The 20,822-nt window shown below is 38.8% G+C and overlaps 1 pseudogene; it reads right to left on the bottom strand.

Moving 5' to 3' along the window:
• Positions 1–5,490: 5,490 nt before the first annotated feature.
• On the bottom strand, positions 5,491–18,388 carry LOC112865619 (uncharacterized; annotated as a pseudogene).
• Positions 18,389–20,822: the final 2,434 nt, after the last annotated feature.

The raw sequence follows: 20,822 nt of genomic DNA, 5'->3' as shown, positions 1-20,822 counted from the left end.
AGTCAACTAACCAATTGAACCAAACTCAGACACAAGATCATTTGAGCCCAGACTCGATCAGAAGAACCACCTCGCAGAATTGTGAGCCCAATAAATGGCCTGTTACATAGTAACAGATAATTCAAGTGACGGATGGTGAGGAAAGGTAAATGGATTGGAGGTCTGAGAAAAAGGGAAGGATTGGTCAAGCGGGAATACAAAAGTAAATGCCTTGAGAAGATGAAAACATTTCCAAAGATGGATGGTGGTGATTGTCGTACAACAACATGAATGTACTCAATGACACTGAACTGTACACTTAAAAATGATCAAAATGGTGGAGTACCTAGGTGGCTGAGCTGGCTGAGTGTCTGACTTTGGCTCAGGTCATGATCTCACAGTCAGTGGGTTTGAGTCCTGTACCAGGCTGTCTGCTGTCAGCGCAGTGTCTGTTTTACATCCTCTATCCACCCCCACCCCCCCGCACTTCTCCCACTCACTCTCTTTCTCAAAACTAAATATTTAGAAAAAAATGGTTAAAATGATAAATTTTGTGTTTATACATATTACCATAATTAAAGAATACAATTAGGGGCGTCTGGGCGGCTCAGTCAGTTAAAGCATCTGACTCTTGATTTCGGCTCAGGTCATGATCTCATGGTTCATGGGATTGGGCCCTACCTCAGGTTCCACGCTGTCGGTGGGGAGCCTGCTTGGGTTCTTGCTCCCTCCTCTCTCTCCGATCCTCCTCTGCTCATGCTTTCTCTCTAAAATAATGAACTTAAAAATTTTTAAATAAAATTTAAAAAATAAATCAGTTGGAAGAGAGATTTTTATTATTTTTTTCTATTAAAGAAATTGAGCTTCAATGTAGAGAATAATTTGTCCAAAGTTACACAAACAGGAAATGGAGAAACAGAAATAGCAACAAGACTTGTCTTCTCTGACATTTGTGGCTGAGCAGAAAGAACATCAGATCTAATTGAGCATTCATAAATTTTATTCTAGTTGGTATAAATTTTCAAGACCATCTAGTGTATCCTCTCATTTTATAAATGAAGTGACACATATGTTTGTGTCATTGCATGTCACTTAAACATTGGTTTATTAAATACTTACTGGGCACCCTCTCTGTGCCTGGCATGTGCTAGTCAGTGTGGAGCCTCATGGAGCTTTCCCTTGTGACAACAGATTTTAAACCAAAACATCACAAAAAACAAGTGCATAATGGGGCGCCTGGGTGGCTCAGTCAGTTAAACCTCCAACTCTTAATTTCAGCTCAGGTCATCGTCTCGCAGTTCGTGGGATCAAGCCCCATGCGGGTCTCTGTGCTGACAGCCTGAAACCTGCTTGGTATTCTCTCGCTCCCTCTCTCTCTGCTCCTCCCCTGCGCTCTCTCTCTCTCTCTCTGTCAAAATAACTAAATAAACATTAAAACAACAACAACAGCTGCATGCTTATAAGTTATGTTAAACAGTATGAAGGAAAAATACAGAGGAATTTGTAAGTCTATATCAAGGAGGCATCATTTTTGGTGGTGGCAGGAATCAGAGAAAGCTTCCCCAAGGAATGACTTAGGCTGAGACTGGAAGGATTAGTAGGGGTTATGGAGGAGAAATCTCTCTGTGCCTCAATTTCCTCATCTGTAATATGAGGGAGTTGGACTAACTTCTCTTCCAGATCTAAAATGAATTATTCACTAAATTTAGAGATAGGGGATTTAAGTTTGACTGGAAAACAGATGTGACCATGATTCAGGAAGTTGCTGGTTTTTACATTCATGTGGATTGTTTATTATATAGTTCAGTAAGAAAAGATACTTAAAACTGGTATTTGGGCACCCAATCTTTTTTCAATATGCTCAAATCAAATCCTCTACCTTGGACTACACTCTCATGGGATTTTCATGGTATCTTTTAATCAAAACTTAAGCATAAACTATATAATGGCTCCAGACTTCTTTTTCAATATACACAGAGGGACCACAGGAGTTATTTCCTTTTCCATATAAAATCATCTCTCCAATGGAAAATATGTTTCAAATTAGGCACCGAGTCCATGAATGAGTGCAGTGTGAATGTTCTACGTGGAATGTAAAAAATTATTAGAAATGAGAAATGTACATTTTACATATTTATGCTAAACTCTGGATTCATTTTCTTTGGAAATATTAGCATCTCAATCCCCATTTGAGTAAAACCACCCTATTATAACTTGCAGTTCATTTTAAGGAAAAATATAGGGGGAACAGTTGCTTTAGAGGCTGGTCTTGAGAATGTGAGCACAGAGGTTTTGAAACGACGCTGGTATGGAGATCAGGAGCTCCTTGAACTAAGCTGGAGCATTCTGTTTCCAAAGTGAGCAGCGATTTTCTGAGACAAGTATTGGCTCGAATTTTAAAATTTCTTCCATATATATTTCTTGATAGTTGATACTTTCTACAGCTTGTCTTTAAAGAAAGGAATGATTGAGGAACAAGCCTGTAGGAAAACTGAGAAATGGAAATTCATGCTTGCTTAGACTGCTTGTCTGCCCGCATTCCCAACCTTAGGACACCCATGGTTGTGACTTTATGGCAGACATCTAATAAAGTCATATTTTATATTAAAAATTATATCTAGTTCATATGACATAATTTAATATATAAACATTCTGTGCATTAGACACATATGCACATGACACGCTAAAATCCCATCAAGATTTCCAGGTATTCACTCAAATGAAACAGGAGAAAACCATCATTTTAAGCAAATGGGGACCTTTTCAATTCTAGTGTGACTCTTCACAAACAAAAGTTGATCTAGGTATCCACTTTTTAAATAGATAGCTGTTCTTATAGTCAATTTTACAGAGAGTGATGTTAAGACATGAAAGAGAACTGTCTTGTCTGTTCCCATGCACAATTCAAAGTTCAAAGTAAGGATTAGAATTCAGGAAATGCTGAGAACAGTTTCTCCCCCAAACAAAATTCACCGTTAATTCAAATGTCCACTGGGTCCCTATCATAAAGGTCTGGTCATATATTTTTTATGATAAGGAGGAATAACAAACTTGTCAAAATTTTGCCTGTATAATCCCTCTACCCTGCCATTCTCCCTGGAGGATGCTGGGGAGTAGCTCAGGAAAAGAAAAGTCCACTGGGAGCTGGAGTAGAGTCCCCACCATAGGCAATGGGGAATGGTAAAAATTAAGGAGGTGCTCCAGCCCATAACATCCTGATCACTGTAGTCCTAAATGAGGGACAGAGTCTAAAAGGTTATATAATGTGAGAAGGCAAGATAGGATATCAGGTCAGGATATCAAGCCAAGAATGGGACATGGATGATAAAAATAGGACAGGTAAATTGGGAAGAAGACATAGGCAGAAGATCATTGGCTTGGCCTCCTTCAAGCATGAGTTCTTGCCCAGGACAAATTTAATATTAGTGACATACTTTTCAAGGTCAGTGCATCAGTGTGACAGTATCAGAAGATTAATAAGATATCCCAAAAATTACTGAATATAGTCTCTACAGTTGCTTCCAAAATAAGTTTTTATTTAAAAATTTTTAAATATTTATTTATTTTTGTGAGACAGAGAGAGAAACAGAGTGTGAGCAAGGGAGGGGCAGAGAGAGAGAGGGAGACGCAGAATCCAGAGCAGGCTCCAGGCTCTGAGCTGTCAGCACAGAGCCCGACATGGGGCTCGAACTCACTGACTGCAAGATCATGACCTGAACTGAAGATGGATGCTTAACTGACTGAGCCAACCAGGTGCCCACAAAATAAGCTTTTTAGAAATACTGTTGGATTGGGGTGCCTGGGTGGCTCAGTCGGTTATGTGTCCAACTTCAGCTCAGGTCATGATCTCACAGTTGTGAGTTCTAGCCCTGCATCCGGCTCTGTGCTGGAATCTCAGAGCCTAGAGTCTGCTTCAGATTCTGTGTCTCCCTCTCTCTCTGCTCCTCCCCCCTCACGTTCTGTCTCTATCAAAAATAAATAAACATTAAAAAAAAATTAAAACAGGGGCGTCTGGGAGGCTCAGTCGGTTGAGCATCCAGCTTGGGCTCAGGTCATGATGTCGCAATCTCACGATCTCTCAGTCCATGAGTTGGAGCCCTGCATTGGGCTCTGTGCTGACAGCTCAGCCTAGAGCCTGCTGCAGATTCCGTGTCTTCCTCTCCCTCTGCCCCTCCCACACTCATGCTCTGTCTCTCAAAAAGGAATAAATGTTAAAAAAAATTTTTTTTAATTAAAATAAAAAAAAAACATTAAAATATTAAAAAAAAGAAATACTGTTGGATTAATATTTGGAACAACAACAGTGACACCACTATATAGTAAGTTCCTTGGCATTTGACACACTAACCAGATCTCTTTATTAAATGATGTTGAAGCATAATAATATCCAAAATTTCATTAAAAAAAAGTAAATTATGTTTAGCAGGGCTTTCATATATCTCATAATATCATGGTTCTTTGCTAATATTTATGCTATAGAGAATATTTCAAGCAAATTATTTGTTTAACCAGAACATCCTCCCATACACTGAACTGGATTTATTAGATTTCAGGAAAAAATGTTTTAGTTTTTCAAACTCTTGAATGATCAATGGTTTTATTCATCAATAGGCAATGATTGGGTACTTCATATTTTCCAGGAACTGGGTAGGGACTGAAAGTTGAAGACAAATAGATACAGTTTTTAGACCCAAGTAATGTGCCCTGTAGTGGTCGAAAAAAGTGAGTCGCCAATGTAATACAGATTGAAATGCCCTGTGTCAGAGGTAGACACAGGATACTTCAGAAGTCTGTAAGACAGGAAATATTGAGATCATTCACTTTTAGGGTCTAATTAAGAGAAGGTTGAACTGAGCCATTTTCCTTGAAATGATTAGGCAAAAATTGGGGCACCTGAGGAAGGGTATTTTGAGCAGAGAGAAAATTATATGTAAACTTCAATAAACATGGCATATAAATAATTCACGGTATTTGGAGTGTATTGGGGTGCAGAGAAGAAGAGGTGAGTCTAAGAAGTAAGTTAGGAACAGATTAAATAATTCTAATATTCCTAGAAAATGTGGTGCTCCTTAGGGGGGGTGTGCACATACACGTGTGTGTGAAAATGTAAAGAATGTCCCTCACCATGTTGATCTAATAGAAAGTTAACATTTTATTAGTATGGCTGAATCTATATTTCTTCTTGCTTCAGTTTTGATTGAGAGCTTTCATCTCAGAATGCTGAAAGAGCAGGCATTATATGCTACGTGAAGAGAAAGCATGGCCTTTGGAATCAGAGGATCTGCGTTTGAATTTCATTTCATTTATTTCTTGGCTCTGTAACCTTGAGAAAACCACTAAATTGTTCGAAGTTGAAATACAAGACTGTTATGAATAATAAGTAAAATAAAACAGATTTTACCCTAAGGTTTGCAGTGTGTATTAATTGTGAATTATGAATTGTTTACATGTGAGTCTTTTATCTTCAAATACTGCACTTTTTTTTATTTTGTAATTTTGTCAGGGTTTTTTTTTTTTTTTTTTTTTTTTGCGTGTCAAAAAGAACCTTTATTACTTATTTAAAATAGCCTCTTATGCTTTTGTGTTTTCTTGCCAGATGCCTTCAGAGCACATGCTTTCTGGACTGGAGCTTTTGGACCCTTCTGAGCCTTTGGAGGCATTGCATTCTGGCCTGCAGCTCTCTGGGCAGGAACCTTCTGGGGTGGAGCCTTCTTGCCCGCAGTTGCCATCTTTTTTTTTATGTTTATTTATTTATTTTGAGAGAGGAAGAAAGAGAGGGTGCATACCAGTAGGGGAGGGGCAGTGAGAAAGGGAGAGTGAGAACCCCAAGCAGGCTCCACGCTGTCAGCATGGAGCCTGACACGGGACTTGATCTCATGAACCATGAGATCATCACCTGAGCCAAAATCAAGAGATGGAGGCTTAACTGACTGAGCCACCCAGGCACCTGGATACTGGCCATCTTTTTTGCTGGAAACTTTGCAACAGCGGCTGCAGTTACATCCTTAGCAGCAGGAATTTTTGGGGGGAGAAACTTTCAGGAGAGCTGCTTTTTGCAGCTTCCTAACATCAAGCTTGATTATTCTATTCCCCCCTCTCTTTGCCTTCATGACTTTATAACAATCAAAATCTGTCAACTTGGCTTTTCTTTCTCTGGTTTTAATCTACTTGGTGCATCTTGTGGCTGCCCACTTTATACTGATACCTGCCTTCCACCAGGTGTGTTGGACATACTTCTGCTGGGTACTGTGTGGGAACTTGAGGATGAAGTCAGTGAGCTGCATGGATTTGAAAGGCATGGCCTGGGGGCGCCTGGGTGGCGCAGTCGGTTAAGCGTCCGGCTTCAGCCAGGTCACGATCTCGCGGTCCGTGAGTTCGAGCCCCGTGTCAGGCTCTGGGCTGATGGCTCAGAGCCTGGAGCCTGTTTCCGATTCTGTGTCTCCCTCTCTCTCTGCCCCTCCCCCGTTCATGCTCTGTCTCTCTCTGTCCCAAAAATAAAAATAAAAACGTTGAAAAAACAAAATTTGAAAGGCATGGCCTGTATCCTTAGCTGAGTGCAGGGTCCAGCAACCAAAGCCTTGTTCTGATCAATAACATCTACAGTCCAAGCCCGCTTCCCCCGTATGAGGCCCAAAGGAGACGTAGGTCACTCTACATCCAGCCAACCTCAATGAAGCACCTGAACACCACGTTGGCAGGTGAGAAGGAAGAAAGCACTCCGTACCATGTGTGTATCTATTTTGTAATTTTCTTAGTTTTCACTTTATTTTCTAAATTTTTAAATTTAAATTCCAGTTAGTAACACGAAGTGTAATGTTAGTTTCGGGTGTACAATGTAGTGATTCAACACTTCCATACATCACCAGGGATTCACCACAAGCACAGTCCCTAATCCTCATCACCTATTTAATCCTTCCACCCACCTGCCTCTGGTAACCATCAGTTTGTTCCCTATAGTTAAGAGTCTGTTTCTTGGTTTGCCTCTCTCTATATTCTTTTTTTTCCATTTATTTATTTGTTTTGTTTCTTAAATTTCACATAGGAGTGAAATCATACAGTATTTGTCTTTCTCTAACAGACTTATTTCATAATGCTCTTTAGTTCAACCCACATTGTTGCAAATGGCAAGATCTCGTTCTTTTTCATGGCTGAGTAATACTCCACTATGTATATGTAACACATCTTCCAATTTTTTTTAACGTTTATTCATTTATTGATAGAGAGACTGAGCATGAGTGGGGGAGGGGCAGAGAGAGAGGGAGACACAGAATCGGAAGCAGGCTCCAGGCTCTGAGCTGTCAGCACAGAGCCCAACATGGGCTTCGAACCCATGAACCGCCAGATCATGACCTGAGCTGAAGTCAGATGCTTAACCACTGAGCCACCCAGGTGCCCCGACATCTTCTTTATCCATTCATCAATTGATGGACACTTAAATTCTTTCCATAATTTGTCTATTGCAGATAATGCTACTATAAACATCAGGGTGTGTGTATTCCTCTGAATTTGTACTTTTGTATTCTTTGGGTAAATATCTAGTAGTGTAATTGCTGGATCATAGAGTTCTATTTTTAACTTTTTGAGGAACTTCCTTACTGTTTTCTAGAGTGGCTGCACCAGTTTGCACTCCCACCAACAGTGCATAAGGGTTCCCCTTTCTCCATATCCTTGCCAACACGTGTTGTTTCTTGTGTTGTTGATTTTAGCCATTCTTACGGGTGTGAGGTGATATCTTATTGTAGTTTTGATTTACATTCCCCTGATTATGTGCAATATTGTGCATCTTTTCATGTGTCTGTTGGCCATTTGTATGTGTTCTTTGGAAAAATGTCTATTCATTCCCTGCTCATGGATTGGAAGAATAAATATTGTCAAAATGTCAATACTACCCAAAGCTATCTACACATTCAATGCAATCCCAATCAAAATTGCACCAGCATTCTTCTCGAAACTAGAACAAGCAATCCTAAAATTCATATGGAACCACAAAAGGCCCCGAATAGCCAAAGTAATTTTGAAGAAGAAGACCAAAGCAGGAGGCATCACAATCCCAGACTTTAGCCTCTACTACAAAGCTGCCATCATCAAGACTGCATGGTATTGGCACAAAAACAGACACACAGACCAATGGAATAGAATAGAAACCCCAGAACTAGACCCACAAACGTATGGCCAACTCATCTTTGACAAAGCAGGAAAGAACATCCAATGGAAAAAAGACAGTCTCTTTAACAAATGGTGCTGGGAGAACTGGACAGCAACATGCAGAAGGTTGAAACTAGACCACTTTCTCACACCATTCACAAAAATAAACTCAAAATGGATAAAGGACCTGAATGTGAGACAGGAAACCATCAAAACCTTAGAGGAGAAAGCAGGAAAAGACCTCTCTGACATCAGCTGTAGCAATCTCTTACTCGACACATCCCCAAAGGCAAGGGAATTAAAAGCAAAAGTGAATTACTGGGACCTTATGAAGATAAAAAGCTTCTGCACAGCAAAGGAAACAACCAACAAAACTAAAAGGCAACCAACAGAATGGGAAAAGATATTTGCAAATGACATATCAGACAAAGGGCTAGTTTCCAAAATATATAAAGAGCTCACCAAACTCCACACCCGAAAAGCAAATAACCCAGTGAAGAAATGGGCAGAAAACATGAATAGACACTTCTCTAAAGAAGACATCCGGATGGCCAACAGGCACATGAAAAGATGTTCAGCGTCGCTCCTCATCAGGGAAATACAAATCAAAACCACACTCAGGTATCACCTCACGCCAGTCAGAGTGGCCAAAATGAACAAATCAGGAGACTATAGATGCTGGAGAGGATGTGGAGAAACGGGAACCCTCTTGCACTGTTGGTGGGAATGCAAATTGGTGCAGCCGCTCTGGAAAGCAGTGTGGAGGTTCCTCAGAAAATTAAAAATAGCCCTACCCTATGACCCAGCAATAGCACTGCTAGGAATTTATCCAAGGGACACAGGAGTACTGATGCATAGGGGCACTTGTACCCCAATGTTCATAGCAACACTCTCAACAATAGCCAAATTATGGAAAGAGCCTAAATGTCCATCAACTGATGAATGGATAAAGAAATTGTGGTTTATATACACAATGGAATACTACGTGGCAATGAGAAAAAATGAAATATGGCCTTTTGTAGCAACGTGGATGGAACTGGAGAGTGTGATGCTAAGTGAAATAAGCCATACAGAGAAAGACAGATACCATATGGTTTCACTCTTATGTGGATCCTGAGAAACTTAACAGGAACCCATGGGGGAGGGGAAGGAAAAAAAAAAAAAAAAGAGGTTAGAGTGGGAGAGAGCCAAAGCATAAGAGACTGTTGAGAACTGAGAACAAACTAAGGGTTGATGGGGGGTGGGAGGGAGGAGAGGGTGGGTGATGGGTATTGAGGAGGGCACCTTTTGGGATGAGCACTGGGTGTTGTATGGAAACCAATTTGACAATAAATTTCATATATAAATAAAAAAAATGTAAAAAAAAATAAATAAAAATAAATAAACATTAAAAAAAAGAAAAAAAAAAGAAAAATGTCTATTCATGTCTTCTGCCCATTTTTAAATTGGATTATTTGGTTTTTTGGATGTTGAGTTTTATAAGTTCTTTATATTTTTTTGGATACTAACCCTTCATTAGACATGTAATTTGTAAATATCTTCTCCCATTCAGAAGGTTGCCTTCTAGTTTTGTTTATTGTTTCCTTTGCTATGCAGAAGCTTATTATTTATTTATTTAAAAAATATTTTTTAATGTTTATTTATTTTTTGAGAGAGAGGCAGAGCACGAACAGGGGAGGGGCAGAGAAAGAGAGGGAGACACAGAATCCAAAGCAGGCTCCAGGCTCTGAGTTGTCAGCACAGAGCCCAACATTGGACTCGAACTCAAGAACCATGAGATCATGACCTGAGTTTAAGTTGGATACTCAACCAACTGATCCACCCATGCACCCAGAAACTTTATAATTTGATGTAGTCTGAAAAGCTTATTTTTTATTTTATTTCCCTTGACTCGGGGACCTATCAAAAAGAAGTTGCTATGGCTGATGTCAAAGAAGTTACCACCTGTGTTTTCTTCTAGGATTTTTATGGTTTCAGGTCTCATAATTCGGTCTTCAATCCATTTTTGAGCTTATTTGTGTATATGGTGTAAGAAAGTGGTCCAGTTTCATTCTTTTGCATGTTGCTGTCCAGTTTTCCCAACACTGTTTCTTGAAGAGACTGTCTCTTTCCCATTGCATATTCTATCCTGCTTTGTCAAAGATTGACTGACATTAGAGGTATGGGTTCATTTTTAAGTTTTCTGTTCTGTTCCAGGTATCTATGTGCCTATTTTTGTGCCAATGCCATACTGTATTGATTATTGCAACTTAGTAATATAAGTCTGGAATTGTGATGCCTCAAGCTTTCCTTTTTTTTTCCTTTTTCTTTTTCAAAGTTGCTCTGGCTATTCAGGGTCTTTTGTGGCTCATTAAAAATTTTAGGATTGTTTTCTCTAGTTCTCTGAAAAATGCTATTGGTATTTTGATAGGGATTGCATTAAATCTGTAGATTGCTTTGGTTAGTATAGATATTTTAGTAATATTTTTTTCTTCCAATTCATGAGTATGGAATGTTTTTCCATGTGTTTGTGTCATCTTCAATTTCTTTCATTAGTATTTCATAGTTTTCAGAGTACAGGTCTTTCCCCTCGCTGTTTAGGCTTATTCCTAGGTATCTTTCATTGTTTTTAGTGCAACTGTAAATGGGATTGATTCCTTAATTTCTCTTTCTGCTGATTCATTATTAGTGTATAGAAGTGCAACAGATTTCTGTATATTGATTTTGTATCCTGCAGCTTTACTGAATTCATTAATCAGTTCTAGTATTTTTGTGTGTGGGGAGTATTTTTGGTTTTCTATATATAGTATCATGTCATCTGCAAATAGTGAGGGTTTTGCTTCTTCCTTGCAGATTTGGAGGCCTCTTATTTCTTTTAGTTGTCTGATTGTTGTGCCTAGAGCATTCAATACTATGTTGAATAAAAGTGGTGAGAATGGACATCACTGTCTTATTCCTGAGCATAGAGGAAAAGGTCTCATTTTTTCCCCATTTAGGATATGAGTTGTGGGTTTTTCATATATGGCCTTTATAATGTTGAGGCATGTTCCCTCTAAATCTATTTTTTTGAGAGTTTTTATCACGAATGGATGTTGTACTTCATCAAATGTTTTTTCTGCATCTATTGAAATGATCAGATGGTCCTTATCCTTTCTTTTAATAATGAGATGTATCACGTTGATTGATTTGTGACTATCAAAACACCTTGCAACCCAGGAATAAACCCCACTTGATTGTGGTGAATAATTTTTTCAATATATTGTTGGATTTGGTTTGCTAGTATTCTATTGAGAGTTTTTGAATCCATGCTTACCAGAGATATCAGCCTGTAGTTCTCTTAATTAGCGGTGTCTTTATCTGGTTTTGGTATCAGTGTAATGCTGACCACATAGAATGAAATTGGAAGTTTTCCTTCCTTTTCTATTTTCTGGAATAGTTTGAGAAGAATAGATATTATCTCTTGTTTAAATGTTTGGCAAAATTAGCCTATGAATCCATCTGGTCCTGGACTTTTGTTTGTTGGAGTTTTTTGTTTTGTTTTGTTTTGTTTTGTTTTGTTTTTTGTGTGTGTGTGTTTATTTTTGAGAGAGAGAGAGAGAGAGAGAGAGAGAGAGATAAAGCATGAGCAGGGGAGGGGCAGAGAGAGAGGGAGACACAGAGTCCTAGGCAGGCTCCAGGCTTTGAGCTGTCAGTACAGAGCCTGATGTGGGGCTCTAACTCACGAGCTGTGAGATCATGCCCTAAGCTGAAGTCGAACACTTAACCGACTGAGTCACCCAGGTGCCCCTGCTGGGAGTTTTTTGATTACTGATTCCATTTCTTTGCTGGTTTTCTGTGTGTTCAAGTTTTCTATTTCTTCCTGTTTCAGTTGTGGTAGCTCATATGTTTGTAGGAATTTATCCATTTTTTCCAGGTTGTCCAATTTGTTCACATACAGTTTTTCATAATCAAACTGTTTGTATTTCTGTGGAACTAGTTGTTATTTCTCCTCTCTCATTTGTGATTTTGTTTGAGTCCTTTCTCTTTTCTTTTTAATAAGTCTGGCTAGAGGTTTATCAACTTGATTATTTTTTCAAAGAACAAGCTCCTAGTTTCATTGATCTCTTCTGTTGCATTTCTTTTTAGTTTCTATATCATATATTTCTGTTCTAATATTTATTATTTCCTTCCTTTTGCTAGCTTTAGCCTTTGTTTTGTTGTTCCTTTTCTTTTTCCTTTAGGTGTCAGGTTAAATTGTGTATTTAAGATTTTTCTTGCTTCTTGAGATAGACCTGTATTACTATATACTTCCCTCTTTGAGCCACTTTTGCTGCATCCCAAAGGCTTTAGACATTGTGTTTTCATTTTTAGTTGTTCACATGTATTTTTTTTTTAATTTCTTCTTTGATTTCCTGGTTGACCCATTCATTGTGTAGTAGTATGTTGTTTAACATCCATGTATTTGTGGTATTTCCAGATTTTTTCTTGTGGTTGACTTATTTCATACCATTGTGGTCAGAAAAGGTGCATGGTCTTATTTCAATCCTTTTGTATTTGTTGAGGTCTGTTTTGTGACCTAATATGTGACTCTGGAGAATGTTCCACGTGTACTTGAAAAGAATGTGTATTCTGCTCTTTTAGAATGAAATGTTCTAAATGTATCTGTTAGGTCTGTTTGGTCAAATCTGTCATTCAAAGCCATTGTTTTCTTATATATTTTCTGTTTAGATGATCTGTCCAATAATGTAAGTGGGGTGTTAAATTCTCATACTATTATTGTATATCAATTAGTTCTTTTGTTTGTTATTAATTGTTTTATATATTTGGATGCATAAATATTTATGGCTGTTATATCTTCTTATTGGATCATCCCCTTTATGATTATATAGTGCCCCTCTTTTTCTGTTGTTATAGTCCTTGTTTTTAAGTTTAGTTTGTCCAATATATGTATTGCTACTCCAGCGTTTTTTTGACATCGATTTTTCATGATAGATGTTTCTCCATCCCCTCATTTTCTTTTTTTAAAATGTTTATTTAGCTGAGGGGGGGCAGGAAGAGGGAGAGAGAATCGCAAGCAGGCTCTGCACTGTCAGCACAGAGCCTAAAATGTGGCTTGAACCCACAAACGGTGAGATCATGACCTGAGCCAAAATCAAAAGTCAGATGCTTAACAGACTGAGCCACCCAGGCACCTCATCGATCCCCGCATTTTCAATCTGTAGGTGTCTTTAGTCTAAAATGAGTCTCTTCTAGGCAGCATATAAATGGGTCTTAGTTTTTTTTTTTAATTCATTCTGACACTGTATGTCTTTTGATTGGAGTATTTAGTCCACTTACATTCAAAGTAATTATTGATAGATTTGTATTTATTGCTGTTTTATTATTTTGTGGTTGTTTCTGGAGATTTTCTTTGATCATTTTTTTGTCTTTCTTTAAAGTTTTGCTGATTTTCTTTAGTGATATATTTAGATTTTTTCTCTTTATTCTTTGCATGTTTATTAGTGGGTTTTGATAAATGGTTCCCATTATGTTAGTATATAATATCTGCTACAAGTAACAGTCTCTATTAAGTTGCTGGCCATTCAAGTTTGAACCCAGTCTTTTCTCCTTTCCTTACCTACATTTTATGTATAAATTATTATATTTTGTGTCCTTTTTTGGTGTGAGTACCTTGAGTGATTTTTAGAGATATATTCATTTTACTGCTTTTGTGTTTCCTGTTTTTATCTTGTCACTTTTGATCTCTCTTTTCTACTCAAAGAGTTCCCGTCAATATTTCTTGCAGGGCTGGTTTAGTGGTCACAAACTCCCTTGGGTTTTGTTTAACTGGAAAAGTCTTTATCTTTTTCTATTCTGAATGATAGCCTTGCTGGATAGAGTATTCTTGGTTGCAGATTTTTCCCATTCAGCACTTTGAATATATCATTCCATGCCCTCTGGCTTGCCAAGTTTCTATCGAAAAATCTCCAGCTAGCTTTGTGAATTTTCCCTTATGAGTTAATGACTTCTTTTGTCTTGCTGCCTTTAAGATTTTTTCTTTAGCACTGTATTTTGCATATTTAATTAAAATATGTCTTGGTCTTGGCCTACTTTTGCTGATTTTGCTGGATCTGGACTTTGGTTTATTACACTTGTTATTAGAAGTAATGGTGGGGGGTGCCTGAGTGACTCAGTCGGTTATGTGCTAATTCTTAATTTTGGCCCAGGTCACGATCTCATGATTCATGAGTTTGAGCCCCACATTAGGGTCTGTGCTGACAGCATGGAACCTGCTTGGGATTCTGTCTCTCCCTCTCTCTGGCCCTCCCCTGCTTATGCTCTCTCTCTCTCTTTCTCAAAATAAATAAATATTTTTAAAAAAGAACTAATGGGGTGGATAACAAATGATTTGCAGGACAAGAATAATAAACTTAGTGCTAGGTTTATGACTTCAGATAAATTCAGATTATGACCAGTGGCAGAAAAACTTACCTCTTCTATGGATGACCATTACACATTTCACACCTCTGTCTCTAACCTTCCTACTATTTAATGTCCCATGCTGGTCTGAACATCTAAAATCTCACCCATGTGGTGCTTTATTGTTGCCTGTCCTCTTAAAATAGCACTGTATTTGCAAGACTTAATCAACTCCTATCAAAACTAGTGGCCATTACTTTTTCTTGGTAAACTCAACGTTAAAGAGAATTGAAAATGTGTAATCCTTTACAGCTTAGATATATGCATTTTGACAGGAAGATTATATGAGTTAGATCTTGCTATGTTTCAAGCAATGGAAACCAGCTGTAGCTAACTATTTTTGTTTGGGGATGGGAGAAATAAGAGCTTTATTGAGATCTAATTCATGTACCAAATAACCATGAAAGTACATAATTAAATGTTTTCTAGTATATGCACAGAATTGTGCAACCATCATCACAATCAATTTTAGAATCTGGCTGACTTTTTAAAAAAAGAGACTGTATTAGAAGGATATTAGGGATGCCAGAACCAGACTTGGAACATGTCAAGACCCAAGATAGCATTATACGGTGAGGAGGTGCCTCACAACTGAGATATTCCGGTAGGGCACCAATGCTGCAATAGTAGTCTCAAATGGGCCTTTTGGGTTCTTGCTTACTTACCTCAGATTCTGTGTCTTGGGGGGAAACTGGATGGTTGGGTCTGATAACCACCTGACTATCCTGAGGCTTCAAAAGTAGTCAGTTGGCAACTAATTTTACCATCCCACATAGACTACACACAATGTAGGAGAAAGTTGTTCCACAAAAGACAAGTAGTGTAGTTTCATGGCAAGACACTAGGTATTGAGACCCAAATGACAAATTCTTACTATCAAGATTGTCGGATATTATTTTAAAAACCCAAAAATATAAAGTAATGGTGAAATTTCAGAATAAGTGAGATTTTTGTTTTTTAAGAGACACCTCATTGCACTTGGAACATTGTTTATTTGACCACTAAGTGAGACCAACTGTCTTGAGGATTCAGTTTCCCAACATAATTCCAATGAAAATCGCAGGTTGTAGCCAATGTTTGATTCCCCTCTTTCCCTTTTTGGTTTTCATTATGAGCCCTATTGAAATAGCTAACTCTGTGGCAAAATCCCAAGAAAATTGCAGCCTGGTTTGTAAATCTGTTTCACCATTATAGAGGAAAGGAGGCCATAATCCAAAAGATGTCTTCTTGTTACCAGAGATGTTCAACCTTTTCTCATGGTTATTGCTAGATAGCGCCCTACCTGGATGGGAGTTATTGAATGCTTCCACGGCCCCTTCAATCTTAATGTTCTATGATTTCTTACTTTTCAGTGAATTGTTACATGAAGAGAGAATACTCCACAAGGAGTCACTAGATATCTATGAGAACTTTTCAAAACTTCAAAAAGAACTCATAGTTTAAAATGCAATAGCACTATAACATGAGCCAAATTTTTCCATGATGGTCAAATGAACCTCTACATAGCCAAACGTCCATATGTATAATTCGATTGTACGAAATATTTTAGGTAAAATTGGTTTTATTTTCCTCCAAACGAGTGGATAAAAGGCTCCTGGGATTTTGACACTTCTTTTCAAAGCATTTGTTTTTGGTATCTGTGAGGATATCCCACCTTCCTCGAGCTATGTGGTTACACATAAACCTAGAAGCCCAAAGCAAAGTTCAAACCAGACCCTTAAAGTGAATCAACGGTATGTTTATTTTCATCTTATGTGTTTATTTATTCCCAGGTTTGTTCCAAAAGAGATTTGAGAGAGCTTAACAAAAATGCAGGCACCGCAGAAAGATGGTGCAGATAGTAAGAAGGATTCAAACAGAAATATGTCTCTATGTGAGTGAAACTAGCAAGAATAATGTTTTACTATCCAAGAACATTGAAATGGATAGACAATGAGTTTCATGCCTGTCTTGGTGAATCTTCTGAGATAGGAGAAGTGTGAACTGCCCAAAGTAGACAGACCTGGGTATATTTTTAGGTTGCTGACTACATAGCTTCATCAAGGTGTGTACCTTTTTGGCCACATCCTGAGCCCAAGTTCTCTATCAGACTTACCCACCCTGTCTCCCACCTCAAAAGGGGCCCTCTTTCCTAACAAAACAGCTGGCAAATAGCCAAAATTAATACCTGATAGTATCTTAAGAGGCTCTTTTGATATTCTCCCTTCCCTTTGCAAGGATAGGTCCACATTTAACATTTAAGAGCCCATCAAAGATGGCACTTTTGGAGCACAGTTAGCATTTCTCTTGTCCCCTGGCTACCAGTCCAGTGTTCACCTACGTAGCACCAACTCTAAGGGACAGGTGGTGGCTCTCATGGTGGGACATTGAAGACCTCAGTTTTAGGTAAGCAGAACTGTATAGTACTCCTCATAATCATTCATACATATGTTAATTATTAAGAACTTCTTATGTGTCAGATGCTATGTGGGGCACTGGAGGTATAAAGATTAACAGAGATTTACACCCTGGCTTTGAAGAGCTAGCAAATTGGTGGTAGAAGCAGGTAAATAAATATGCCTCACAGCAGTGTGTTAAGAGCCATAACCAAGGTCCTCATGGGGGCATAGAGGAAAATCCTTTAGTCTACTTGAGATGATTGAGGAGATTTTGCAAAGGAGATATATTGCCTCTGTGATTTGAAAGGAGTGTGAATTTGGCTAAGTGGAAGACTCTCCACACAGGGAAGAGCTGGGCTAAGGCAGAGATTAATTGAAGCTAATGACTTCTTTGGTGAACTATTTATCTGGGTGGTAGTATCACAGTTAAGAGCGAGAGCAGGCTTCCTGGGTTCATAAACTAATGCTTATTATCATGGGAGATATGGATGATGAAATTACTTAAACTCTCTGTGCCTCAGTTTCTTCATCTAGAAAATACCCTATAGGTTTGCTGGCAGAATCAGAACAATGTCCAGTACATCGTAAGATTCCAGTTGTGTTAGCTGTCGTAGTCTCACTATGGCTGGGCACAGGGCACATGGGAAAGCTACAGTGGGGCTTGAGGCTCTGGTGGTGGGGGGAGAGCAGGCAGCAAAGGCATTTTAAGCCTGAAAAACTTGGCCATGCATCCTGAAAGATTAGCCTTTATGGATTTTCCATCAGAGAGTCATGTGGTCAACCATTTCTCCATTTATAAATGATAGGTTTATGGAATATCAAACTGGAATAGAGTGCACATATGGACAAAAGAGTGTATAGATGTGCTTACTTGGGGCCTGGGTAATCTTTAGCTTAATTTAATCTTTTCAGTGTTGTAAACAGATGTCCTTAGGTGAATGGTGTCTTATCTGCTCTAACTATTAGGTGGGAGAGAAAGACAGGGTCCAGAACTTTAGTTCAGATAAACAGAAGTGAGTAATGTGACCCAAGTGATGTATCATCCTTTCATTGCTGAGCTAACAAAATGTATGCTTTGAAAGTGTTTCCAGGTGCCTACAAAACGCATACCTGAAAAGTTACCAGAACCTGTAGAACTGTGCCCTGGCTTCTAATAAAACATATGTTCTTCCATTAAAGCCTTACTAATAATTACTTAATCACTAATAGCTTATTATTAATGGATTTATTAGAGATGATAAAAGAAAAAGAAACAAAACTGGAAATCCATAAGTTTTTAGCTTAAATTTTCAATTTTGTATGTAATACATTAAACATTATGTGTAACGTATTTTATAAAGACTGGATTACATTGCGTGGTCTATATTTAACATGTCTTTCTTTTCTCTTAACACTGCAGTGTGAGCATTGTCCTGCATCATCAAATATTCTTCTCCATTTTTAATTTTAACAGCTACAGGCAGTTTCATCATCCATCTATAATATAATTTCTCTGATTCCCGGACATTTATGTGGATTCCCAAATTTTACTGTTATAAACTAGTATAAAGACAAACATGCTTATAGCTCTATCTCTGCCCGGTCTATACCTTGTTTTCTTCAGGATAATTCAAAGGGAGAAGTTCTTAAGCCTTCACGAGGCCTGATTTCATTGCAGCCATTGGGTCCGGGTTCTTCTCGAGCCTTCCTCAGAAATGAGGTGCCTTGAGGTTATTGTTGGGAGGTTTGCCACAAACTACCTCACAACAGCCAGGATCACTCTCACCAGAGTGGGAAGAGAGCAGTTTCCCTGAAAGATCAACCTGTCATGTGTGAATGAGGTAACAGGCCATTCCCTACTATCCCAGAGCCTGGGTGCAGGGACCATAGAGGAGGTGGTTTGGCAGAATTCCATTTGGAGAAGTCTGGCACTGAAGTCTGTCCTCTTGCCATTACTCATAAATTTCCACTTTAAACCAACAACTGCTTTTCAATTTGTAATTCTACAGCCAGAGAATGAGAACAAAATGAAAGTTAATGAAGGTTTATGACACTATAATGTTTTTGAGTGTACTCCTTAATATCATTATGTTTTCAATGGACACCCATTTTTACTTCCTTTGGTGGATGTAAAGAATTAAAGAAATATTTCCTTTCCAGACCAAATGTAAGTACTTGGGTAACTGAAGGGAAAAACCAAATGATCAGAGTGATTGATCCAGAGCTCTTTTCTATTAAAATTTTCACTTTCCTTTGAGGAAAATATATTTATTTAATTATAATCTATGGGGAAATAGATTATAATTATATTATTATAAATATGTATATTTATTTTAAAAAAAACCCGTTGGACCTGTTGACACAATTTAAAAAAAACATGTTTTTGAATTTTTTTTGTTATAGAAAATAATGCTTATCACTGTCAAAGAAAGAACAAGAAACAAGATACAGTCATTTGTAATTCTACCACCCAGAGTAATCATGGTTAACATTTTCCTTGTTAAATACATTAAGAGAAAATAAAAATAGTATCAAATTTATCACTATTTAATATCTACTTTTCACTTAGCTATAAATCATTAAAATTATCTTTCAAGAAATTAAGTATTCTTTCATTTTATTTTAAAAAGATACACTGTATATCATTGTATTGATTTATCCATTCCTTTATGCTACATTTAGCTGGATTTAAAAAAAAAACAACTATAAGCATTCCTTCTATGAGCGATTTTGTAGCTGTATTTTGTTCAAATCTCTTAATTATTTCTTGAAAAAATTGTCTCCAAGAAGATTGTACCAATTTACTCACTCACCAGCCACATGAATGCTTTGTCACACCCTTGTCAGCATTGGCTATTATTAAAAACAAACAAAATGCTCACTAAACAGCATACCTTTGCTATTTTAATTTACATTTCTTTGATTGTTAATGAGCACACACAATTTTGTCCTTTGGGGTCATTATTTGCAATTACTCACAATTGAAAGGAATAATTGTTTGATCAATTTACTTCCCTGAATGCCATTTCACTGGGCATACTGATAAGTCATAGCCAGAGAGAATATTTCATCTTCACACATTAATTATAGGTGGGAGAGGGAGAGAAGGTAGTCATATAACTATCAATAGATAATAAATATACTGTATTTAATCATTAATGGTTTACATTTCTTAAAACGGAAGCCACCAAACGTTAAAATGGTTCCAAGGTTAGTGCCAGTAAATTAGGCTGGGAGCTGGTTCCTTCCACTCTACTCTGCAGCGCATCCCTGGAGGAGAATTCTCATTCACTGACATGCTTGGCTCAGGAGTGGTGGGGAGAACGTTTGAAACACACGCTAGGTTTTTCCAGCTTCAGGAAGCAGTCGGTTGCGCAAAGAACAATAGTTAGGAAACTAAGCCCTCGGAGGACCGCATTAACTAGTGCAGTAACAAGTTCAGGGACGCCCTGTGCCTCAGATGTTCAATAATAAGAGAGGGGGAGAAGAGGCGGTTGCCATGGCGATGCCGTGCCGCACGTGTCGCGTAGTGGAGGGCGGTGCGGGGGGTGACCCTCCGCAGACTTAACTGAAGGCGTGGCGGGCGCCTGGCCTTGGCCTCGGGAAGGGTAGTGGTAAATACGGGTCGTCTGGGAGGCGCCTCCGCCGCGGCTGCAAGCGGACGCTCCCGGGCCGCGCGGGCTGGGGCGCACTGAGCCGCTTAGGGGAGGGCAGCCCACCCGGGGCCCGGAGCAGCGCCCCTCCCGGCAGCTAGATGCTGGCAGCCATTTTGGCGCAGCCGCGATTCCGCGCCCGCCTCCCCGGCCCGGCCTCCGCGGGGCCCCGATCAGCCCACCGCCCGAGATAAGGGGGCGGGTGCGCCCCGCGGTGCCGGTTACCCACGCGCGCCCTCGGCCCTGCAGTTCCCCGCGAGGCCTCGCGCCG

The sequence above is a fragment of the Puma concolor genome, chromosome D1, assembly GCF_028749965.1.
Source record: "Puma concolor isolate L17-30 chromosome D1, mPumCon1.1.hap2, whole genome shotgun sequence".
Lineage (NCBI taxonomy): Eukaryota > Metazoa > Chordata > Mammalia > Carnivora > Felidae > Puma > Puma concolor.
This window is presented reverse-complemented; position numbering and strand designations above follow the sequence as displayed.